The sequence below is a fragment of the Apodemus sylvaticus genome, chromosome 14 (assembly GCF_947179515.1).
Source record: "Apodemus sylvaticus chromosome 14, mApoSyl1.1, whole genome shotgun sequence".
Classification (NCBI taxonomy): Eukaryota; Metazoa; Chordata; class Mammalia; order Rodentia; family Muridae; genus Apodemus; species Apodemus sylvaticus.
The window spans coordinates 4470541-4497376 of record NC_067485.1 but is presented as its reverse complement, the minus strand read 5'-3'; positions in this window follow the sequence as shown (position 1 = coordinate 4497376).

Genomic DNA, 26836 nt, shown 5'->3' with positions numbered 1-26836 from the left:
TATCTATCTATTTCTCTATCTCTCTATTTACATATATATATATATATATATATATTTATCATCTATCATGTCACACATATTTTTATGAAAATATGTTATTTAATAAAAATTCCTATGTTTCAATGATGGTTAAAAGATTACAATTTTAAAGCCTATATATAGGTAAATAGAGATAGATAGATATATCATCTATAAAGTCACAAATATTTTTTATAAAATATGTTATTTAATAAAAATTCCTATGTTTCAATTGATGGTTAAAAGAATACAATTTTAAAGCCAAAAGACTGAAGGACATGAAATGCACTTGTCACTTTGTCAGTTATAGATGAGCCTTTGAATCTTGACATCACAATGGCCTGTCACCCTGGCTACTAAAGAATCCTCAGACTTCAGTGGTTGGCTTACCAACTGCAGTCTTCAGTTTGGTATTTAGTGCCAAGAAGGAAAGTGATCATTTCACATCCATTGATTGGTTCTCGATTCCAGGCTGCCCTGTAAATGTATGTATATAATAACTAATTTGATTCTTATGATAGTCTAATGGAATCAGGAAGTGTTCTATCTTGATTCTCCAGATCTAGAAAACTAGCTTTTAACTTGGCAGTCTCTTAATGGAAAGTTACTCAGTAGCAATATTCAGTACCAATTCCCTAAAGAAACAAAGTTATTAAGGAGTGCTATGCTTTTTGTTTCCAGGAGAATGCTTTCTATAAGTCTTCAAAAAATACCTACCATGAACATGAGACAGGAGTATTTTCTAGACTATCAAATTTGTTTTTACCCATTAAAACACAAACTTTTCTTGTAACCTGGTCAAACTTCAACCTAAAATTTATGAATGCTTCAGTTTTCCCCAAATTGTTATTTTTTTCCTAAATACATTGTGTTTTTTAAAAAGTTTAAAAGATTTAATGTTAATTCATAAAAAGGAATTATCTTCCACATATGTTCATTTACTTTTAATATTTAATATCATGAAACTGAATTGGTATTATTTTTGTAAAATTTCTTTACATTATTGTTTGATGTGTGTGATAACCATTGACTACTGTTCCTCCTGACTCCTCTAATCTCATGGCTCACAAATGCTTTCTACATAAAAGCTGCTGTCTATCTACATATTCTTTGAGCAATATGTCATATGTTTTGAACAGTTTGATATTCACATAATATGTTTTAATATTTAAATTATATGAGCAGGGTAGAGTAATGAATTATGGAAAGAGTAGCTATCAGTATATATACGGTTGTGAAAATATGTGATTCCTTACAAGGATGTATGGCTCAAATTTAAAGCCACTAAGTGTAAGGGAAAGAAATGCATGTGCCTTTTTGTCCGTTGTCATGGCCCTTAGAATACTGACATCACAATGGTTCTTCATCCTGACTGCTACAGAATCCTCGGACTTCAGTAGCTTGACTACCAACCTTAGTCACCAGTTTGCTATTCAGGAGTAGAAAGGCAAAATTCGAGTTTATTCAAAGGTTCTCCCTTCCAGGCTCCACCAAAAAGGTATTTTTTTATAAGTAATTTGTTTCTCATGATAGCCTAATTATATCAGGAAGTGTTCTCTCTTTATTCCTCTAGATCATATGAACTAACTCTCATCTCTATAGTGGTTTCTTGCAAAGGTAGACATTCAAGCCATATTCGGTACCAATCTTCTGTAGAAACAACATTATTATGTGAAGGGAGGTATGCTTTAAGCATACAGGAGAACAATTTCTGTAAATCTTACCAAAAAAAGTGTCCAGGTTATGCTTGAGCATTGTTTTATATGCAACCCAATTGTTTTAACCACCACGACTACAAATATTTTTAAAAAGAATTGGTCATTCTTTTTTGTAGACCCTAAACCTAAGAACTCCCTGGTTTTCTTCAAATTGTTATAGTTACAACACATATTGTGTTCTTTGGAATATATTTCTGAATATTTGAACATTAATTCTAATTAGACAGGAACTACTTTCCAGACATGTTAATTTCCTTTCAGTTTGTCCATCACAAAATTTAGTTGCTATTATTTTGTAACATATCTTCACATTAGTGTTTGAAGTATGCGATGACAACCATTGGCTGCTATTCCTCCTGACTTTGAATCTCATGGGTCTCATAGGCTTTCCACATAAATGCTGGTGTCTCTCTACATATTCTTTGAAAGACGTCTTATGTTTTGGCGAGAATTATAGTCACTAAATATATAATTTTAATATTTGTATTGTATGAGCAGGGTAGAGAAAAGAAACCACCAAAAAGTAGCCACTTCACTATTATAGGGAAGGAGGTTATTACGGATTAGATAAAAAATGTTCAGAGGCATGTTTACAGCCGATTGAAGCTTGATTTTACGACTGATGTCTAAGAGAGAACAGACAATATCAAGGTAGAATATTGGACATACCTGGGTGAGTGAGAGAAACATTGCCTTCATAAAGCAAAGTGTGCTTCTATAACATTTTGGGAGTTATCTTAGTGCATAAGCTGATGGAGATGTTTGGGAAGGAATGGAAATCTAAGGAAAATGAATAACGATTACTTTTACTTCCTGTTCACATTAAATGAGGGCAAGGGTGGCTATTGGCTCCAGAAGCTTGCTGTGGCGGGGGCGCTGAGACTCAGCGTGAGCCCAGCGACAGGTCCAAGCCTGTGGAAGGAAGTAGCTGCTGGCGGCCTCTGCCCATCCAGCGAGGTGCGGGTACGCTCGCTGCCCAGCACGCCTGGCTCCTAGGCCACCGTGGAGATGTCGTCCCACTCATTGCCCAAGTCATCATTGCTGCCTTGACTGGCCTGGTGACGTCCAAGGAGCTGCTGGGGCGACATAGGGCGCCCCCGCTGGAAGGAAAGCCAGCGCCATCCAAGCCACTGGAAGGAAGGTGCTGCCTGTGGCCGCAGCAGCAGCAGCTGAAAGGTCGGCAGAGGCTCTAAGTCTCTGGCCCGCGCCTTGGCGGAGCAGGCGGAGCTCCCGGGCCCCTGTTGCCAGGTAGGCCAGGCTCGGGCGTGAGGATCACCCGGAGGAGGCCCGGGAAGAGACCGCGGTGGCCGCGGCTGCTGATCCCTTAGAGCCTGTCCTCCATGTCCTGCTTGCTGCACGACCTCAACACCTCGTGCTCCTGCAGTGAGATCTCAGGGGGTTCTCGGACTTAAAGCCTTAGAGCACCTGGGCACGCAGCGCCATGTTCCCAAGCCTGGCACCCCAGCTCGGGCCAGTCCGAGGGCCCCGCGGTCAGTATCTGGAGGGAGTTTGGAAGGCAGTGCAAGGTCCACTTCCTACTCCCGCTCTTGCCCTCCTTGCAGATCTGCTCTGCTCTCAGCAGCGACTGCTGCTCAGGCCATGGGGCCTCCCTACAAGGTTTTCTTACCACTGGCCCCTTTCCATGTCTGTGTCTAGATGAGTACAGAAAGTGAATCTCTAAGTGTCCTTTTTGCAATGCTTACATTCCATTCCACTTCTGTACCAGACACACACTTTTTCTTCATTTCTGTTAGATCCTTCCCTATAATTCTAACCTCTCCTTGCTTGTTGATCTAAGTGAAGACAAAGATTAGGTCTTTCATATCGCAAATGGCCCTGTACACATAGACACATCCCAACCGACTTGCTGCTGGACAGTGCAGAGTCGTAAGTGAGGTGGTACTATCAGTATAGGACTAGGCTGAGGGGCCAGGTCATCACTTCTTAAAGTTCCTAGATCAAAACATGAGGAGAACACAAAGCATTCTGATCTCCAATGCTCTCTAGAGTACAAATTAATTTATGAACAGTACATGAGGCTCCAGACATGGCTCAGTACTAAAAAAAAATCCACATTCAATCTGGATCCTATTTGATCTAAGCACCTATATGTTTGCACATAAGTTCTGTACTCAATTTCTAATTTCCTCTGGTAATCTTGGCTCTAGTAATGAATTCATTCATATACCTACATATAGACCAAAAATTCACATGAACAAAGTCTTCTGAAAAAAAATAGAAATCCATGATCATAGAACTCTGTAACTGTGTACCTGCTCATGAGCCTGCCTGGGTTTCCTCAGTCTTGATGCAAGTACTGAAGGAGAGGTGGGGTGGGGAATCAGGCAAAGAAACCATGGGGAAATAGAGAGTGTGGAGTTCTAATGGAAGCTTAAAGTCCCTGAAAACCCCAAGACAGCAAGAGAAGGAGAACATGGAATATTTTAGCCAGGTGTGTATGGACTTCCAACTCAGCCATTAGCTCTCCTTAATTTGAACCAGAGAAAGAATAATAGTATTTATGTTGTAGACTCTGAATGTGTTTTCTGGGGAGACCTTGTGGCTACAATTTGAGGACCTGTTGGAGATAATGGAAGATAGAAAATCTTGCCAATTTTCCTATTGTTTAGCATCCTGAGCATAGGCCCCTCAGGAATTGCTCTAGGAGTTTAGTGTGACTGGTATAAACTACGTATATATGTTTTGGGCTCAGTTAAATGCAAAATTTAAACAGTGTCTGAAGGAACATGGGATGCAGAAATTTAGCAATGAAGAAGGAACAAATGTTCTGAACTTCATGATCATTTAGGTAGAAAGTTGCTAATATCTTTCCTCTCATTTTCACTAAGGTTCAAGGTAATCAGATAAGTCACCCAGAAGACAAAAAGTATGCTATTCTGCCTTACATCTCAAGTCCTGCTTCTTGGGATAGAGACAGAAATATACCCAGACATCTAGGCAGTTTGGATTACATAGTTAGACCTGATCACAAGTAAAGCCAATTCTAGAGAGGAGAGAAGGGCTGTGCTGATATGTTTGTGATTCTCCATCCACAAGCAAGGAACCTCTCAGGTGATTTCATTAACACATTTAAAGAGCAGTTTATCCTCCTTGCTGCTGGCATTTTCCTGTTAGCATAATAAGAGGCATTTGTAGTCTATGAGGTGTCAGGTACAATGACATTCCTGAATGACAATCATGCAGTTTTTGAGGTAGGATCTCCATATAAGGCAAGCTAGCCACATGATTTTCTTGCCTTAACCTCACTGAGCTTTGAATGACAGTGATGTTGATGTTCTATTTAGACAAGAGTTAATAATATAGCATGCTCAAGTTCTGGAGATCCAAACCCCACAAATCACCAATATAGCTGAAAGAAGCTAAAAGATACTAACTAGTTACACAAAGGCACAGGTGACAATAAAGAAATATTCATTGTTCACAACCTGTGTTGCCGTGATCTCTTAGGCGACTTACCTTTAAATGGTCAAGAGAGATTCCGAGGGAGCAGCTAGATGGAGTTCTCCACAGACTGACTGGAGCCAACTGAGGAGACAGAGATTCTAAGCTGAATGAAGTAAGTGGCATGCCTGTCACTTACTGTTGAGTGCCTCTCCTGTCTTCCTTGTGTGAGCACTATGCATCTACCTCCATCTGTGACATGGCTTTCTTAATAGATGTACCAGGCTGAAAGACTGGTCAACACACTGGTCCTGCAGTTAGCATTCCAGGACCCTTAGCCATTTTATCCAGAGATATCTGAAAGAGAACATGATTGGACAGTGGTTGATGGAAGTCCAGGAAAAGGAGGAAGCAGTGGATGCCACAGTTATCATGAACTAACATACAAGAATGGTTTCATGGTGACTCAGGGCAGCTTCTCAAGTGTACAGTAGAGAAAATGGCTGTACAATTGTAAACAACCATTTTGCAGTATGTGTGTCTACATGTGCCTCTCTGTCACGGGAGGTTTCTCCAATTGTGTGTGATACATGAGTATGTACAGAGATGAGGGTCTCCATGAGTGAGAGATTATGCTTGTAGATGTGAGCATTCATACATGTGTACTTAGTTCTGTGTGGGCCTCCTCTGCCTCTATGCATGCAGCACAACCAATAAATCAAAGACTTTGTTCTCAGGGGCTCTATTGCTGCCCTGAGAACCTGTTACCAAGGCTCAAAGGGTATTTGAGCAAGAGAGAGATGTGAGAAGGCTGGGCTACACTTGTTAGGCAAGAAAGTCAACTGTGTTTGGAAGGGGGATGGAAGTTTCCTTGGATTCCTCTATGTAGGAAACCATGAGATTGTCCATCAGTTTAATCATCCATACACCCAAGAAGCTGCATCACATACTGTTTTGCAGGTGTGTATTGTTGTGAGCATAGGTGAAAACAGGGCTTTACACAGAGCAGCTCCTGAGATAAATAAAACATAGATTTCTGCATAGGTCAAAGCTGTAGGCATTTTGATGGGATAGCTCATTTCAACTTACTTCAAGTTGTACAACAATCTACCTACCCATTTGGTTCTCACTGTTTACAGTTCTGTTCCCTATCTTCTGCTTCCATCAGTATCTTTTCATACTCTTGCATCTGCTTTTTTCCCCTCTGTCTGTCTCCTGCCCTGGTCAACCCCAGTAGTTTTTTTTTGACCTGCCTATTAGCTGTCAGTTATTTATAATTAGCAATCAGCAGTAAGACAGTGCCAGAATATCTCTTGGGTTGCCACCAGGCAAAGACACTCATGTTTTGAGCAGCTATAGATCAAAAGAATGTAAAATCTAAAATACAGTGATGGTTCAGAAATGACAGCATCAAACTCCTGCCATCACTTAGCTCTTTGTCAGTACAGATTTAACAATTGAAAATACAGAGACGCACCTTCATATACAGTAAGGAATGTCACCTGAACAATGGGTGAATATGTGCACACAGCATGCAAATGTGGAGGTCAGAAGACAATTTCCCATGTTGCTCTATGTTACCTTCCACTTTCTTTTTTTTATTCGATATATTTTTTATTTACATTTCAAATGATTTCCCCTTTTCTGGCCCCCCACACCCCAAAAGTCCCATAAGCCCCCTTCTCTCCCCCTGTTCTCCCCCCAACCCCTTCCTACTTCCCTGTTCTGGTTTTGTGCTATACTGCTACACTGAGTCTTGCCAGAACAAGGGGCCACTCCTCCATTCTTCTTGTACCTCATTTGATGTGTGGATTATGTGTTCGGTATTCCAGTTTTCTAGGCTAATATCCACTTATTAGTGAGTGCATACCATGATTGATCTTTTGAGACTGGGTTACCTCAGTTAGTATGATGTTCTCCAGCTCTATCCATTTGCCTAAGAATTTCATGAATTCATTGTTTCTACTTACCAAACATGTGAAAGATCTGTATGACAAGAACTTCAAGACTCTGAAGAAGGAAATGGAAGAAGACCTCAAAAAATGGAAAAACCTCCCATGCTCATGGATCAGCAGGATTAATATAGTTAAAATGGCCATTTTGCCAAAAGCAATACCCATCAAAATCCCAACTCAAGTCCTCATAGAGTAAGAAAGAGCAATTCTCAAATTCATCTGGAATAACAAAAAACCCAGGATAGCTAAAACTATTCTCAACAATAAAAGAAATTCTGGGGGAATCAGTATCGCTGACCTCAAGCAATACTACAGAGCAATAGTGTTAAAAACTGCATGGTATTGGTACAGTGACAGGCAGGTAGATCAATGGAACAGGATTGAAGATCCAGAAATGAACCCACACACCTATGGCCACTTGATACTTGAAAAAGGAGCTGAAAACATCCAATGGAAAAAACATAGCCTTTTCAACAAATGGTGCTGGTTCAACTGGAGTTCAGCATGCAGAAGAATGTGAATTGATCCATCCTTGTCTCCTTGTACTAAGCTCAACTCCAAATGGATCAAGGATCTAAACATAAAGCCAGACACTATGAAGCTAATAGAAAAGAAACCGGGGAGGAACCTTAAGGACATTGGTACAGGGGGGAGAAGTTCCTGAACAGAACACCAATAGCATATGCTCTAAGATCAAGACTTGACAAATGGGACCTCATAAAATTACAAAGTTTCTGTAAGGCAAAGGTCACTTTCCACTTTCATGGTTGTGAGCCATCTTATGAGGTACTAGAAACTAAAGTTGGATCTTCTGCAACAGCAGTACATGCTCTTAATCACTAAAGCATCTCTCTGCCTCTCATCTAAGATACTTAACATTTGTTGGTTTGTTTGTTTGATATGGATTGCTAAAGGGATAAAGGTTTGGAGACCAGAAGATAATTTCAGGAGGGGGGTTCTCTTCTAGATCTGTATATTTAATTTGAAAATGAAACTTAGGCTACCAAACAGAAAAGCTCAACACAGTAAGACTTGGCAAACCAACAAAAGAAAAGAGCTTAGGAGAAGACACAAGAAACTGAGACATAGTTTTACACATTCAGGAGTCCCATAAAAATACTAAACTGAAAGATAGGTTTGGGGAAGACTTGTTTGCATACCCCAGTACATCCCATGCTTGCTGCCTCAGTGTCTGTGTATACAAATAAGCTTTGATCAGTTGACTTAGAAGGCTTTGTTCTCCTTGTATCTAGTCTATCTTATGGAAAGTATATTATTTATTCTTATTTTTCTACTTCAGGACTTTCTTAACTCTGAGGAGGGGTATTTAATAGGGATATCTCATATGGAGTGCTGTGTCCTGCTCTCTCTCTCTCTCTCTCTCTCTCTCTCTCTCTCTCTCTCTCTCTCTTTTCTGTGTGTGTCTGTCTGTCTTTTATTCTTTCTGTATGTATCTCTGTCTCTCTATCTCATAATGTCTGATTGTTTGTATTTGTTCCCATCAGATACATGAAAAATCTCATCTGATGGCTAAATGAGGCACTGATTTATGAGTATATCAGAATATCACAAGAACCAACTAAATTGTTACATTTATTTATTTATGCATGTATTTTTAGATCTGTAGGATTGATATTATTTAAGTATTTTGAATATCTAGTTTCTGTTCTTGGCCACTCAAGCAGTGTCAGATATGTGTGTAAATCGCTTGAGACACAGGAGTGGCAAAACTCCCCTGAGCACCTCCGACTGCCAATTTCCATGTAGAGAACACTCTAACTGCCCTCCAGGCAGGCCTCAGTCTTCCCCATCCACACTCCTTACAGAGTAGCCCAAGCACACAAGTCAAAATCCCACCAATCCCTATCTTCAAAGATTTGTGCCCAACCCCAAGAACAGGTATATATCCCTGTCTTCTACTCAGTCTGTTTCTGGCTTTCATCTGAGCAGAGGCAGCCAGCCCAGTAGAAGTTAAGTTTGGTTCTTCCTCCCCGCCCCATGCTCCCAGGAATAAGACTCAAACTCAACATATATTTACAAATACTCTAGTCATATAGTTAGGCTAATTTCTGACTTGATCATAACAAAAATTAACCCATTCATTCTAATTCATATTCTGCTGTGTGTCTGGTTACCTTTGCTCAGATACCATATGTCTGTCTTGTGACATATTTCGAGGCGAATTGTCCAATCAGCACTGTCCCTAAATCCTTTCTGCTTCAGGTATGCCCCACCTCCTACATTCTGCCTAAACTATAGGCCAGCAGAATTTAATTGACAGGTGTCTGATCTATACAAACAGAAGATATTCTCTCCACATACCTCTCTGGGTTTTCCCCTCCCAACAAATCTGTTGTGTGAGATTTCTCTGGCTGTGTGACTCTGTGGTATTCCTTGTCTTCCGATTGCCATGTTACTTTTCTATCCTTGCTGTAACATGTACAAGGCATCCAATTTCATATGACGTGGTCTGAACTCAGATGGTTTGTTTACTCCCACATCTTTTGTGTCACCATTGCAGTAGCATATCTTGCAGTCAGGATTTTAAAAATAGTTTTAGCATTTTTCTTCTTTGAGCATAAGTGTTTTGTATGAATGTGTGGGTGCACCATGTATGTCTATCAGCTATAGAAGTCAGAAGGTCATTTCCAAGACCCTTAGAAATGCAGGAAGTTAGAGGCAGTTGTGGGCCATTCTATGAGAGCTGGAGACCAAACCTAGGTCGTCTAGACAAACAGCCAATGCTCTTAATCACTGAGCCAAGCTCCCAACCTGACACTATTTTCTTTCTGTATCAACTGAAAGATACATAAGGCATAGGAAATCATATTTTCATTTAAACAGAATATCTGTTCTTTCTTGCGTTGGACTTTACAGATTAAAAAAAAAATGGGTATCTGGGTTGCTTAAAATGAGGAGTCATGATAGCATCCTTAGGAGAATATGATATTCAGCTATACTGTGGTTGCTCTTTTTACTCTGTGTTATATATCACTGATGGATTTTAGTGAATTGTTCAGATTAAAAAAAAAATGGGTATCTGGGTTGCTTAAAATGAGGAGTCATGATAGCATCCTTAGGAGAATATGATATTCAGCTATACTGTGGTTGCACTTTTTACTCTGTGTTATATATCACTGATGGATTTTAGTGAATTGTTCACTCCATAAAGATTTGCTAATTTTTGCTGATTAGGAGAAACAGAAATAATAACACATTAAGATGTGTTTAAAAGATATTTATTATGAATCCAGAAAATGGTTTCAGGATACCATTATCATCAAATTATTCTTGGCTCCAAAATGATGAATGCAACAATTTCCTTCCCTTGATGCCACGGTTTATGGTTTTTCTAATGTAAGAAAACTTAACTATCTTGACTAAGTGTAGGATCCAGAATATCAGCTGCCAATCAGGAAGCAACTACTTCATAAGTACTATATCTTGCTTATGATTAGAGTGATTGATTTCAGGGCTGAGACTGTTGGGAGCATATTTACATAGCATGTGTTCCACTTTTTTTTGAGGTTCTTAAACAAATTCTTTTCAGTAGCTGAAAAAGTCAGTTTCCTGTGGATTGACAGGAATTACATAGAAGCAAGCAATTTCATTCTCCTCAAATGTAGCAATAATTTTAATCTGTACATTCATAAAACAAACTGTAATTATAAAACTGTGCAGGTGACAGGCATACATTAATTTGCAGTGGGGATGGGGAGGACATAAGCATCTCCAACTTTCCTTACTGCTGTTCTTTTCTAGGTCTTTAGGCAAAAGCGCTGAGTCAGGAGACTTCATCTGGAATGCTGAAATTAAAGGTGAACTTCCTGAAGGCTGCACATTCGTTATCACAGAGAGAATGGAAACGGCCTCCTAGAGCAGTTTGGCAGGATCTAGAATAACATGGCTGGGCTTTCAAGCTGGAAATGAATGGGAACAGGGATGCATTTTCTGAAAAACTTAAAAAGATAATGTCTGTAGCTGAGGGTCCTATTTCTATTTCATAGCTGCTACCACATGAGCCCTTTCACCATTTTCAAACTCCTGTCATTTCTGAGTTGATGCTGTTCAGTGGAGTTGTTTGTATGAGGGCTGGTGAGATGCAGAAGGAAGGATCTGGGAAAATGGCTTCTTCCTTGAAGTTTTTTTAAGGAAAACAAAGGAAGATGATCCTTTGCCTGTGGTGTTGACACTGAAGAAACTGAGTAATGCTGGGTATTCACTAGTTCAAACCCCTTTCCCCATCCATGTTCAAGTTTTTGTGGCAGTTAGGAAGACTAGAAGAACTCACCCATATAAAAACGATTAAGCACTTTGGATGGTAGCTATTAAAATATAGTGCTTCAGCACCAGAAAAAACGTCAAAGAGTGAGATTTTTACTGACTGTGAAAGAATATCTGATGTTTTCATTTCAAAAGCATATTCTACAAGTGAACTTCTCAAAATATATTTCTAAGTCCTGAAGAAAGTATGACTATGGAAAAAAATAATTACCTTTTTCAACTTGAGAGGAGGAAAACTGTTGGAACTCTTTAGTCAATGCCTATCCAACAACAAAAAAAAAGTTTCTTGGAACACATTTCATTCTCTAAACCTTCAAAAGCCTATCATTTTTCATTAATTTTGAAATAAAACAGGAAATACCTGTACTAAGAGACCCTTTGAAAACAAGCAGAATAATTGGCAAGGAATATTTTGGGAGGCACTGACAATAATGTAATGCCTGGATTAGTCTTTTAAAAATCATGAAACTGTAGCTGGGAGGCATATGGAGATGAAGAGCCAGCACCCAGCACTCCGCATCATAACTCAGCTCTCTTGATATTCTGACAGATTACTTAACAAAAAGCACATGGAAGGTATTTCCAGGGCCCAGTGGCAGTGCTGTAACAGAGCTCATGGGCAGACCTGGACACAGTTTTGTGGATGGCAGTTTCCACCCAAGAGGGAAAACAAATCTAAAAGATATCCTCTATATCTGTATGAATATCTTTATGTGTGTATGCATTCACATATGTAATACTAGAATGTTCCATTTTAAAAAGGGTTCAGAGATGACGGTATAGTCTTGCCTCCCTTCCTTCTTGTTTTATTTGCAGTGGTAGAGATTAAACCCAGAGCATGCATGGGCATACACACACACAGACACACAGTCACACACACACACACGCACACGCACACGCACACGCACACGCACACGCACGCACACACACACACACACACCACTTCATCTGAGTGTATTCCAGTCCTCTAGCTCTAGTTTCTTCCCTCTCCAGTCTCTGGAAAGGTGTGTGATGGGCACCAGGATGTCCATCTACACTGTCTGCTCTGTTCTCTCAAACAGGTCTTGGGCTTCCCATCTTAGTGACTTAGCTCAGGCTATGTCTCTGTATTGTACTTTGCCCAGAGTTCATTCAAGTGGAATCACTGTGGTATCAACTATTGCTTACTGTCCCTTTCTTAGGGTACATTTAACTTTACTTTTAAAGCAACAATTTGATTGTTTTCCATTCTTCCTTTCTCCTGATGATACCCTCTCACAAAAACTAGCTGATACATTTTTTTGAAAGATGATATTTATTTCCCACTCGCTAAAACAAAACAAAACAAAAAAATCAAAACAAAAGCAAACTAACCGGGTAATCATCAGGCTGCACTGGTGCCAACATTCTTAGTTCCTTCATAAACAAAGACAATTCAGAGTAACTGACTCAATCTGAAATGAACTCCAAGTAGGGGCTTTTAACTTTTGATTGGTTTAACTGCTTAAACCAATGTTTTTTTTTTTTTTTTTTTTGGTCTGGTCATCTGTGTCTACCTTATAAAGGTTTTCCCCTTGAGGTTTTCCAGTGATGTCTGAAACATCTGAAGTTAGGTGTAGCCACGGTTTAATCTGCTCAAAGAATTCCTTATGAACTTGTTGATTCTAAGAGGCTGACCTTGAATTTGCTGTGTCCTGTCCCCCAGACCTTGCTTCTGCCTCCGAAGTGCTGAGATTACAGGTGTGTACCACCAGGGCCAGCTTATTCAAATAAATTCTTCATACAGCCCTATAGAATACTACTCAGAATAGTGACTTTTTTCATATACTCCTTCAAGTTTTTTTGATAAACTGGAAAGAGTTTTTCTGGATTGTATTGCTAAGACTTTATGTTCATCCAATTAATAGAGTTCACTTTTAATAGTTTCGTGAGTCTTCTTTATTCAGAGACCATTCTTTTAAAGTCATCTAAGGCTAGAGATAAAGCTTTTTGGTAGAGTGCTGACCCAGCATACACTAGGCTCTGGTCTCTATCATTAGTTCCACAGAACAAAAGACCAACACACACTTAAGAGTAACTGGTTAGTATTATTGGCTCTCTCTCTCTCTCTCTCTCTCTCTCTCTCTCTTTCTCTCTTTCTTCCTCTCCCACTCCCCACTCCCATGTGTGTGTGTGTGTGTGTGTGTGTGTGTGTGTGTGTGTCTGTCTGTCTGTCTGTCTGTCTGTCTGTCTGTGTGGGTTTGTGTGTCTGTGTGTGTCTTTGTGTCTCTGTGTGTGCCAGCTCTCCCATTCTTCACAGGTGAGGTGCAAAGCCAGCTCAGCACAGTGACTGGAGATCACCATAGTCTCAGGTGGCAGCCCAGACCATGGACATCTAATTGGCTTCTGGTGGTAACTTGAACCATAGACTTTTACAGAGACCTCAGTTGCAGCAGGACCACAAGCCCAGACGTGGCTCGTCGTGGCAGCCTTGGCCAGGGCATCTCCATGGCCTCGGGAGGTTGCAGAGTCTCCTCATATCTGTCTGTTCCTCACCACCATCGGGTTTCCAGTTCTATCTTTCTCCACAGTGAATGAGCCTCTCGACTTCACTTTCTCTCCCATCTCTCCATCACACATTGGTCCATCATAGTGGTACTTGGTGCAGGTGCTTGGGGGTCTTTTGCCACTGCTCTGGCCAGCAGGGCTGAGGCAGACACCCAAGTATTGTTTAAACCAGTTCCTCTTCACACTTACACCCTTTCCACCAGAAAATAAAACCCATCATAACATGACAGCAGCTCAATGATAAATCATAAATTATGAAACACAATTTTTGAGAAAGGTCAGTTTTTTAATATCTTTACCCATCCCCCACTCTGCTAGTACTTAGCACCTATAAAAAATACTGCACACACATTTATATTTCAGGCATTTGAGGGGCATTATTCCATGACTCTCAAAGGCATATTAAGTTGGGTCTACAAACCAGACAATTTTCCAACTCCTAAGTTTAATAAAAGAAAAATAGGACTCCAACCTAAAAGATTTTGTTTGTTTTATTTTTTGAAAGAGACAAGTTAAATTTGTGTCTGTGTGGAAATAGGGTTCCCAGATAAAATTCAGGATGTTCTGTTAATGTGGATTTTAGATAAACAATAAATACAATATTAGTAACAGTATGTTTGTATTAGTTACTTTTCTTGTTGTTCTAACAGAACATCTGGACAAGCTACATAGAACATCCGGACAAGAAAGGGTTTATCTTGGCTTACAGTTGAACGGAATACAGTCTGTTATTATAAGGAAGGCTTGGTAGCTGGAGCATAAAGTAGCTGGTCACATTACATCTGTATTTAGGAAGTAGAGAGTAGAAAGGAAGTGAGTCTTTCTCAATGACCTACTCTTCCAGTAAGGTTTCGCCTCTTAAAGGTTCCACCATGTTCCAAAACATCAACACCAGCAGGGGACCAAATGCTCAAACACAGGAGTCTGGGGAAAATATTTGACATTTAAACTACAACAGTGTTCCAAGAAAGGTCTACAATATACTCATAGGAAGACCTAGTCTGTCCAATTGAAGTGCAAATTTAACTGGAAATTCTGGGTAGTTTGTCATTTTGTGCTTTGAGAAGAGATCTCAGTTTATAGCTTAGTCTGGGCCTAGAATTTGTCATTCTTCAGCTTTAGTCTTCTGAATAATAGGATTGCAGGTAAATCACATTTGGAATTTGTGTATTTATTTATATTCATATAATATATATAATATAAACAAATATATAAGTTATATATATATATATATATATATATATATATATATATATATATATATACACTCTGTCTTCATGCACATTGGGAGAGGGAAACAGATCCCATTACAGATGTTTGTGAGACACCATGTGATTACTAGAAATTTAACTCAGGACCTCTAGAAGAGCAGCCTCTTAACCTCCAAGCCATCTCTCTAGCCCCTGGAATGTATTTCTAAAAAGATTGTTTTTAGAATAGGAAAAAGTATAGGGATTTATCAAACGCTCCCTGCTCCCTCACATCCTTAGCATCTTTGTCCCCTATGCTCGGGCAAAAGAAGCACATGCCACTCCTTTTCCATGGATCTTGCATTCATAGATTCCAAATCTACATTTCACAATTATGAATCCACACTATTTGAAATAAATGTTATATTGTTGCTGACATGTGCTTTGTCATCAGACTTTGGTGTTTGCATAAACATTATACTATAATAGCTCTATATTACACTGACATTGTATTACATATTATAAGTGATCCACAGAGGATGTGAAACATGCTGATGCACATTCCATTTATCTATTGAATTGGAAACAAGGGTTCTTTGGAAAGTCTATTGGATGTTGTTTTGCTGGAGCAACACATAAAGGAATATTTAACTGAAGCAGACACAGGTGAAAGGATGTTCTGCTAAAGCAAGCATGTGAAAGGACACGTGATGAACGATTCTTTGCTAACAACATACATGTATTGGTCGGCCTTATATTGCATAGCTAAACTGCATTTGTCAGGACTCCATGGAGAGAAATGCACCAAAAACCATCTGGTGGCATGCCATATTTTCTTACCACTTCTGCAGACTCGGGCTTACTGGCAGCGTGATGTCAGCTGAAGCAAGACCCATGGAGGACAGGATATGTTTGGAGGATATAAATAGGTCTCACAGGGGCTGGAGAAATGGCTCAGTGGTTAAGAGCATTGACTGCTCTTTGGGAGGTCCTGAGTTCAAATCCCAGCAACCACATGGTGGATCACAACCATCCATAATGAGATCAGATGCCCTCTTCTGCTGTGTCTGAAGACAGCTACAGTGTACTTACATATAATAAATATAATCTTTAAAATAAATAGGTCTCACAGACAGTGGCGGAGGATGAGCTTGACTTGCTTATAGCACTAGCTGTGCAAATCTTGTGGGTCTCGTGTCTTCACTGATCTTCACTACCCAGAGAGGCACAGCCCAGAACTTCTCCTGGTCCTCCCTGGTCCCTCCTGTTAACTTGTGCTGAGAATGAAGCCTGGCTGTCCCTGCTAGGTAGTGCCACCACAGTTGATTTATGTTTGCTGCCCCTACTCTACCAAACCAGACTGCTGGTACACCTATAAAGTGTTCGGGTATAGATGGAGCTGCCATCTCTAACCATGAAGTAAACTGCCGATTTCCAGACAACACAGACAGGAGTTGCTCCAAAGAACCATTTCTAACCAGGTCCACTTCCCCTGTATCCTTCCCCCACCCCCACCACCCCTGCTACCTCTGGTAGGTGGTGGGCTAAAAAGAGGTTAAAGTGTTTAAGAACCATTATTAAAAGTAAGGTTTGAAAAATTAACATTACAACCTGTACTATCCTTTTCTTTATAGATACATAACTATATGTATATGGTTTCTAAATCTCCATCATCAGTTAAGGAACAGAGAAGGGATACACATTAAGAAAGTACATAACAAGTGTCTTAACTACCAATAGCTAACCATGTTTGGGTGACATAAGCTAGATCTGATGATTGAAAGGTGAAAGCATTCTTAATATGTGTGTGTGTGTGTGTGTGTGTGTGTGTGTGTGTGTGTACATATATATCTATCTTGATATATATGTGTATGTTTAGTGAAATATTTAAAAAGTAGAACTGACCTGTTCCCGCTCTTGCCCTGCTACTGTCTGGACAACCTGTTCTTATCTTGTTGGGATTCACTGGCCTGGAGCTCCGGAAATGTCTCCACCCAGCTTGCTAGGTTCCCACTGGCAAGTCACTACCACACCAATCCGTGCTTCAAATCCCCCATGGCCTTTGTGGTGCACATGTGGCAAACCCAAGCTTTGCTGCTGTACCTTTCTCTCTTAAAACCATATGAGCTGCTAAGTGAAGGAAAATGCAGCACAAATTTAGTTCAGAAACAACTGGTAACTCAATCTCTGGGTGCCACAACTAGACTCTAATCTTGCAGGCCCTATTAATACATGATTTCTCCAGTGGTGAATGCTTGGGGATCTGCCATGATACCAGGAAACTGTAGCAGCTATATCTAACCCATATGCTGTCCCTGTTCCAAAAAGACTAACTCTCTCCTGCTTCATTTTGTGAAGTTATCATTTCTCATGTCTAGCTCACTAGGAAAACCACAATTCAGAAGTTAGTAAGTGGCCAAGGCTTCCTCACTCTTAACAATGTTAAGCAGGTCTGGAGCAGACAGACACAAAGATAGACCTGATCACTGGACCACAAATTAGAATAGGCAGGGGGAAGTTTGCCTGGGTCGGCCTTCTAACCAGAAGTCATCCTGAAGGAATCTTGAGTCTCAAGTAGTTAAACTGATCCTTTTAAGAGTTACTCCCATGCTAAGGCCCTGCTGCTCCTGAGAAACTGTCTAGTCTTCAGGTGTGTGCACCTGGGAAGGGAAGGGAAGTGAAGGGAAGTGAAGGGGAGGGGGGGAAGGGAAGGGAAGGGAAGGGAAGGGAAGGGAAGGGAAGGGAAGGGAAGGGAAGGGAAGGGAAGGGAAGGGAAGGGAAGGGGAACTTAGGTATTTTCCTTCAGGATTTTGAAGTTGAGTCATTGACTTGAAGAGGATACTTACTGCATTAAATATGGAAATGATATGAGGGACGGCAATATACAGGTTCTTTAGGATGCTACCACGCCCATGGTCATTCTTGTCAATACTGTTATTGGATTTTGTTTAATTTTTCCCTGGGTGGTATCTCACTATGTTGCCTAAGCTAGTGTTTAACTTGTGGGATCCTACTATGTCAACCTGCCAGGAGACTGAGACTACAAGTACTTAGCAGCCCTGTAAATTTGTTTTTGGAAAATAAACATATCTTTTAGTTTTTATTAGAAATGATATCTGCACCTTTTTCACAGTTGGTATCTTTTATGAATATACTGTGTATATTGTATGTGTTGTGTCTGTATCTATGTTTGTGTGGGTGTACGCATGCTGTTGTGTGAAATTCTCATGGCATACAGCAGGGTGGCATACAGCGTTTTGATACTTTGTCTTTCTAGCTGCTATGCTGGTTTTAATCAGGAAGCCTGTGCTTTTCAGCCGCCTGCAGAGGGTTCTGCTCTCCAGAGGCTATATGGCTTCCTTAAGTTTTCAGGACTAGTTGGTAGAAGAATTGGAATTTGAACCCAGATTGGCTTTGAGCTTTCTTTTTAGGACAGCACAGAGCCACTATTCACTCTCAGCCACAGTTGGCATGGATTGTCTCTTTTTCTCATTTTCTTCCACCGTCTCTCTGGTCAAGATGGGTTTTAAACTGTGCTCAGAACACAGAATTAGCATTTAGTAGGCAGTCTGTACTGAAATACTGGAACACCAGGAACACATACTGTTTGCTATCATAAGGAAACATTTAAAGTGTACTGATACCAGAGTATATGTGTTCATAGATACTGTCAAAGTATAAGAAACTATGTAATAATATCTAAGTGTTATATTTCTGTAGTTTAAGAGTCAAAAACCAAAAAATATAAGGTTTAATTTTGTAGTGATTTCTTGATGCCCGGGGCACACAATCAAGTGCAGGCCTCTTGGTTTGGAGGCTGTGGGCTTCACTCAGGAACACAGTGCCTGTCTAGCTGGTGGGCACTGCTCTAGTCTCTCTCCAGAGCATGGCAGCTGTTTTAATTGTGCTCCCCTAAAAGAAAAGGCAGACAGGAGGGTTTCATGGTTTGTTTGTCTGTTTATTGTTCTGGGTAAATTTAACCAGCAATCTAGTCGAGCAGTGGTAGTGCAAGTCTTTAATCCCAGCACTCTGACACAAAGGCAAGTGGATCTCTGAGTTCAAGGCCAGCCTTGTCTACAGATTGAGTTCCAGGACAGCCAGGGCTGCACAGAGAAACCCTGTCTAGAAAAGCATACCTCCCCCACCCCAGTGGCAATCTAGTGAAAACTTATTTTAAATTTTAAACAGTTTATCCTTTAAAACAAATTCAGGCAGAATATCATGTAGACTAGACTAGCCTTCAACTAGGTAGCTGAGAATGACCTTGATCTCTCGACCCTCCTGCCTCTTCCCCTCATGTCTGGAAATTACAGCCAAGCACCACTATGCCTGGCTGTAAATAACCTATTTCTGCAAACAGACAAGAGCCCTCTCCTGCTCCTTTACAGACCCCAAGCATAAAATAAAATTTAAGCATATTTTAAAGGAAAATATTTCACCAATAGTCGATTACAACAGTTGCTTGTAATTTTTTCTCTCAAAGGTTAGTCCTACTCTCTCTATTAATTTATACCATTACAAAAACACTTTAGCATCAAGATATTCAAATGTTCATTTTCCACAAAATATTTGAAAGGTTCCTCAGTAGTTCCCAGGAATTTATTTCAATGGAGTCCTTATTTGGTCAGTCAATAATTTAACCAGCAGTTGTTGAGAGCCAGTTATGTGCTAGACACTGGCTTGGTGTTGAGGGGCACAAGACTCAAATGCACTGTAGCTCTACTCAACAGTCTTTTGACAGACATTGAAAACTCATATGTCACTGGTACAAGCCACTATGTTCCTCCAGGCCTTATTAAATATCTCTGGTACACGTTGGTCACCTGATGAAGGTTTACCTATTTAATACAATGAATGCCTGCCTGAAGGCTTGTTTTGTTGTTATTGCTGTTTTGGTTTTGTCTTAAAACTTTTTACTAATCTAGCAAGAAGGTCATATCAACTCTTTGGTTCTGCAAAGTCTGCTGTATGCAGCAAAATATTAACTAGAGCAAGGGTGGTGTAGGGATGTAAGTGACTTAAACTCTGTAGCACACAATTCAGTGGCATTCACACTTGGATATCGAGAGTATAATTAGATTAGAAAACCATACTTGCTGGGGTCAAAGGCAGCTTCCAGGTCTCCAATCCTCTTCCCAAGTTTGAACACTCAAGGTGAAAGAATTGCAAGGTGTCCCAGATTGGGGAGAATTATTATCATTGAGAACTTATTCACAGGCCCACTCCTAGCTGGTACAGACTGTAGTTTGTGCAAAGGCTGAAGGTGTTCTTCCTCACTACATTTATTCTGCAGCGCATTGCCCCTGGAGAGACAAAAGGTGAGGCTGTGTGTGTGTGTGTGCGTGTGTGTGCGTGTGTGTGTGTGTGTGTGTGTGTGTGTGTGTGTGTGTGTGTGTGTGTTGGAGTGTGGGGGGCAGGAATGCAGCAGGCACAGCTCTGTCTTTGCTACTTTTCTATTACTATGCGGAGACACCATGACCAGTGCAACCTATCCAAGAGAGCATTTTAACTGGGGGCTTGCTGACAGCTTCAGAAGTTGAGTCCATGACTGTTATGGCAAGAAACATAGTGGCAGGCAGCCAGGCCTGGTGCTGAAGGGGTAGCTGACACCCTACATATTATGCGCAAGTTGGAGGCAGAGAGAGAGAGAGAGAGAGAGAGAGAGAGAGAGAGAGAGAGAGAGAGAGAGGGAGAGAGAGAGAGACAGAGAGAGAGAGAGAGGCTGTAGCCATCTGAATGATACACCAACGTGCTTATACCTCCTAATCCTTAGTTTCTCCAACTAAGGGCCAGGCATGCAAGCAAATAGGCCTCTGGGAGGCCTTCCTAGTCAAACTGTCACAAGAATCTTTACCAGGTAGGAAATGGAATGGAGAGGTGAAGCTGGGAGGTAGAGGGGCAGCAGGGACATGTGTGTAAATCTGTGCCTCAGAGTAGGAACTTGGAGTCTCTCTACATGTCATGTATCTCCTCCACAGGGAGTCACAAAGTGCTTTATTGAATTCCTCCCTGCCTCGCATATTATAGCTGGTGTCAAGGGATGACTGGCTTTCTGAAGATGCACTTTACCTTCCCAACGAGCAGAAAGTTCTGTGCATCCCCATAGAAACTGCAGCCTTCGGTACCCAGGTTTTGATGAGCGAATGCAGTTTCTTGTTAACTTTCTCTCTTCTCCACATGCTAGTGACACCACAATCAAGAAATCACAATCTTCTTCCCCATCCCCCACCCCCACCCCATCCCCCACGATGCCTGACTGAGCTCCCATCCCTGAGATGCAGGAAAACCACTGGGACAGTTGCCCTTCCTTCAGGTCTAGCTGGTGTCCACAGAAATGCTCAGTCTGGCAGCAGCCTGCCATCTATACCATTATTAGAATGTGGGTGCTGCCCTGGTACTCTGGCTTCAGTAATGACTCCTTGATTATACGGCACTGTCTAACATCATGGGCCTGAGTTGCCTGAGATTCTAGGATGAGAAAAGATAAACACTATCTCTTAACTGTGTCTGAGAATAAATGTGTGCATATAGTTTGCAGTTCAGATTAGTGTCTTGAGCACCTATGAACATTCTGTTGGTCAAATGCATTAGTGTATCATTGTTAGAATAAGAGTTGGTGGCACACCAAATGTCTTCTGCTTTGACAGCAAAGTCGAAATGATGGCCAACTGGCGTTCACGGAGCTTCTCATCACAGAGTTAATTGCTTTTATATTGATATTTTCAGTTTCCTCATTTGCTCTTGCTTCCTTCCTGGGCAACGTCTTGATAGTTGTTATTTTGGATCAGTTTTTGTAATCCTGGTATTAAGTGTGACAGCTATGTAAACAAGATGTAAAGCATTATCTGTTTATCAGTAGAAGATGTCTGGTCCATTGCCAAGATTCATTGATCTGTTTATTATGACCCTACCCAGGACAATTTCAGTGGCAATTGAAAAAATTGTCTCAGGGTTTCACTTACAGAGGTCCTGTTCATTTATTAACCACCATTTGAGGACTAGCTCATCATACAATCTTACCAGCACTGTTATAACACGTGCTATAATCCACTGCAGCCAGGGAGCCATATCCCAATCATATGTTCCATTGTTTCACTCGTGATATGAGAGCGATACAAATTGTTGATGATAATTATGTTGATTTTCAGCAGTTTGCAAAATAGTAAATTAGTACATTTAGAAATATAAATATACCCGAAGGCTAATACGTGTGTTGGGACTAGTTAAAGAGTATTTATTTAGTGCCTACAGAGTGTGTGGTGGACTATAATAGGCACAGTGGTAGAGAATACCAGCCATGATATAAAACAAACAAGTAATCCACTCTGGCACAGGCTGTAGTTTGTGTTAGATAGAGATGAACATGCCTTACTAATCCTGTCTGCTTTTTCTGTCAGCCAAGCATCCAGAAGCAATGGCATATAATAATAATTTGCCACTTGCCATTGTTTTGTGGATTGTCTACCTATTTACCGCTGGTGATATGGGGCCTCAGTTATGCCAGATTAGCCTCTGTCTGAAGAGTCCTTGGGGCAGAATGGAAACCCCGTCTGCGTGCATGGCATTTGGTACTACCTGTGAGCTGGGTCCCTCTATTTTTTTTCCAGTGGGCCTCTCATCCTCAGGGAGTCTTCCTGGTGGATCTACCTTCTGGGTAATGTTCCAAGGGGAAAAGGAAGCTACAAAGGTTACTGAGGTTGAGCCATGCAACCTGCACCACCTCAGGTCAGTCACATTCTACTGATCAGAAGAAAACCTGAGACTAGACCAGACTCACGAGGTTAAAACAAGAAGGTTGTATGACCTAGGCGCATACATTTGTACACATACCAAGCAGGCAGTGTCTTAGAGCTTCTGTTGTGATGAAGCCAACTTGGGAAAGAAAGGGTTTATTTTAGATTATGGCTGGAATTCATGGAAGCCAGGGCAAGAATTTGCAGTGCTGGGAGGAAGAACTGGCCCAGAAGCCCTGGGGGAACACTGCTTACTGGCTTGCCAGCCATTGGCTTGCTCAACCTACTTTCTATAGCACCAGAGAGCAGGAGCTCAGAGGTGACTCCACTCACAGTGCTCAGGGCCCTCACACATCAATCATCAATGCAGAAAAAGAAACACACCACAGCTTGCCTACAGGCCAACCTAGGGGAACATTTTCTCAACAAAGTTCGCTTCCCAAATGACTCAAGTGTGTCGAATTGACATAAAACTAGTCAGAACAGTGGATTATATATCGTGTTTTATAATCTATAACATTTGTATGAGAAACGAGCCCTTTATAGGAGTTATTTTTATACTTCAAAACTCCTGGTCTATCAAGAGCAGGCCTTTCTTACACAAGTTCATATAGATTCCATTTCCAGTAGATTTCTCTTCCTATATTGTCTCAAGTTCTTCACAGAAGGGCTTTGACATACAATTTTCTCGTCAAAGAGTTTGGTTGAGTGTTCTGAAGCTAGAGGTCAACATTTAGTCTAACTGTAGTGGACTTCCATTTAGGCTTTAAAAGTTGCTAGCCGGGGATAACTGTGGAGCCCTGGAAACAGAGAAACCAATTAAGCTTGCATTCCCAGTGTTAAGTTAGTTTATCTTTAGTTGCTTTTAATTTTCTGAGCCTGGAGGCACTGTATTATTTAAACTTTTAAGAAAACCTAATAAAAAATAATGGGTTCTAAAATATTGCAGCGCTCTAGAAAACATGTTATTAATTGTGTGGTAGTTTGCATGTGCTGTGTGTCGACCGGTCTACCTTCTGCAGTTGCACACTGTTCACACATTAAAATCCTCAGATTTCATTTAAGGGTTTTTTTGAGAGAGATCTTTGCTGAATTTTATTGACCATTTAATTTATTTGAGATTTAAACCATTTTCTGAATCAGTTTTTCACTCTCTTACTTGAGAAGTCAAAAGATAACAAAAAGGCTGCATCCAGTTAAAATCTCACTATCCCTCAGTGCTCCCTGTCTGAGAATTACATTCTCAATTCCTTGTGTGTTCTTTTAGAGATAGTTTGCCTCACAGTTTATCCATGCATGCTAATGCACCAAAGGCAGCATTCTGTACAGGGGCTCTTCACCCTGTTTTCCCCTCTCTGTGTCTTATTCAGTTTCAGTGTGTAAAGATGCACTCATTCTTTTTTAGAGCTAAAAGGTGTCTTATTATTTCTTTTATCCTAATGTCTTTAAACACTGTTGAACTGACATTGGCTAGGATCCTAATTTGTTTTGTTTTTGTTTGTTTTGGTTTTGGTTTTGGTTTTGTTTCTAAGACTGAATTTCTCTGTGTAGCCTTGAACTCAAAGAGATATGCCTGTTTTTGTCAGTGCTGGGATCAAAGGTGTGAGCCACAACTGCCAGGCTGGTTTCCTGTCTTTTGTCATTCTAAACAAAGCTCCCAGGAATGACAGTGCTGCTTTCCTCAAATAGAAATACACCTATGCTTTTCTAGAAATTCAAAGGGTACATGCTTTTGTAATTACTACACATGCTGCCAAATGGTTTTCTGACCATTATGGCCCAGAAAACATGGCAACAGGAACCGGAAGTTGTCTGGTTATGCTTTATCCACACACAGGAAGCAGAGAGAGGGGAAGAGGAGGGAGAGGGAGAAGGAGAGGGAGACAGGGACCAGGATGTGGGGTTCCTAGGGATGTGTTTCCTCCAGGAAAGTTCTACTCCTGAAGACTCAATAGCACCTCCACCCCCCAAATAGCACCACAAAGTACAGCAGAAAGATGTCTCTTACCTTAATTACCACTCAGATGGACCAGTTTATACTTTCCACAGCAGTACATGGGTGTGGCTGCTCTCCACACTTTTGTGCAGGAAAGTGTTAAAATGGTAATTATTGACTTCAGTAACTATTATTCCAAGTTGCTTTTCTATAATGTCTTAAGAAGAAAGCACATTTTATCACACTCTGAGTCCAAACAATGGTGGGTAATGATTTAGCATCACAATTTCCTTGGTTAGGGCCTGGAAACTCGCTTGTGCTATCTGTCTAATGTCATGTAGCAAATAAATAAAATTAGTACTGGGTCTGGAGCTCCAGTCTCCAGCTCTGACCTAGAATTTTTGGTAGTCAAATAAAGCATCTGTAACATTTGCCAGATGCTAAACTTCTTGCATCTATAATTATATGGCACCTAAGATTGGCTTTACTTTGAAGGTAAGGGCCAGTGTAGACTGCTCTCAGAGTCCTGGACTTAAAATGGGTTCCTGACTTAGCACTCCCATTAGCTGTGAACACATGGATGTGCCAACATGACTTAACATTTTAAGATTATTAAGCATCAGATACCCCCAAAAGTGCAATATGTTACTTACATCTACAGGATAACTAAAGACATCTAATTGGACTCTAGGCCCATTTAATAATAGGGAATTCATACCTGATACTGTAAACCTATCCAGCTACCAATGACTGGAGTGGTCATAGAACCTACAAGAGAACCTACTCCTGCCATTTTTCCAAAATACCATAATGTCTAACTGGATTCTGAATATTCATTCCTCTGTGTCCACAGAAAAGTCATTGATGACACAGTAACACACACTAGATTCAAACATGGACTTGAATATACACCAGAAGGAGGCTGTCTAGTTGTTTTCTCTCGTGGAACACCTGTTGTGGGGCAACCTCTGCTTCCTAGAAGTCAGGAAGAGCAAGAAGGAATAGTACCAACTCTGCACCAAGAAAGCTTTCATCCCCATGTGGAGATGTAAACAAACATTAGTTTCAGAAGTCATGGATCCTTTTAGCCTAGTCCTTCATGATGCAGACAACATTGTTCTATACTTTTGAAATAAATTTTAAAACTTTTAACATTAGCCACCATTTACTGAGGTCTTAATGTGTGGGGTAGAAAGGTGTTTTCTTTGACTTACAAACTGGCTCTTACAAGGTCTCTATTAAGGGGATACGGCTATTACTTTGTTTCAGATCAACTCTAGCACACAGAAACTAAATACATTTTCTATAGCAAACCACTTCATTATGCTTTCCATAATGAAACCCTCAACTGAGGCTCTGAACTCAAGGAGTCTGATTTCTAAGCATGTACTCTTAATCAGCAAGTATAAATTTCCATATTTTCTTTTTTTTTAACCTAAGGGTAAGTTTTCTTCCATTTCTAAAATGAGATATGATTTATATCTATAGAACTCACCCCTTTAAGTCCCTCCCTCAATGTCTTTTATGATTTATTTTAGCCAAGCATGGTGACACACAACTTCAGACTCTGTACTTGGACACCTTTAATGCATTTACTAATTGAAGAATATTGAGGTTGTTTTGACCTTTTGAATATTATGAAACATATCTTACAAATATTCCCTTGTAAATTTTTGTGGACATAGGTTCTTAATTATCTTGAATATACCTAAAAATTAACTTTGTATTTAACTTTTTGAAGAATTGTCAAGATGGTTTCCTAAAGTGGATTCACCATAAGTGTTTAGTAAGTCCAAGTACCTCATGTAAGCAGACCATTCAGTATTCATTCTTGTGTTATTGGTTTATTCACTGGGCAATACTCCTCAGGTCTGACATATGCTATAATACATTCCTCTCTCTCTCTCTCTCTCTCTCTCTCTCTCTCTCTCTCTCTCTCTCTCTCTCTCTCTCTGTCTCTCTCTCTCTGTCTCTCTCTCTCTGTCTCTCTCTCTCTCTCTGTCTCTCTCTCTCAGTGCGTGTGTGTGTGTGTGTGTGTGTGTGTGTGTGTGTGTATGTGTGTGTGTGTGTGTAT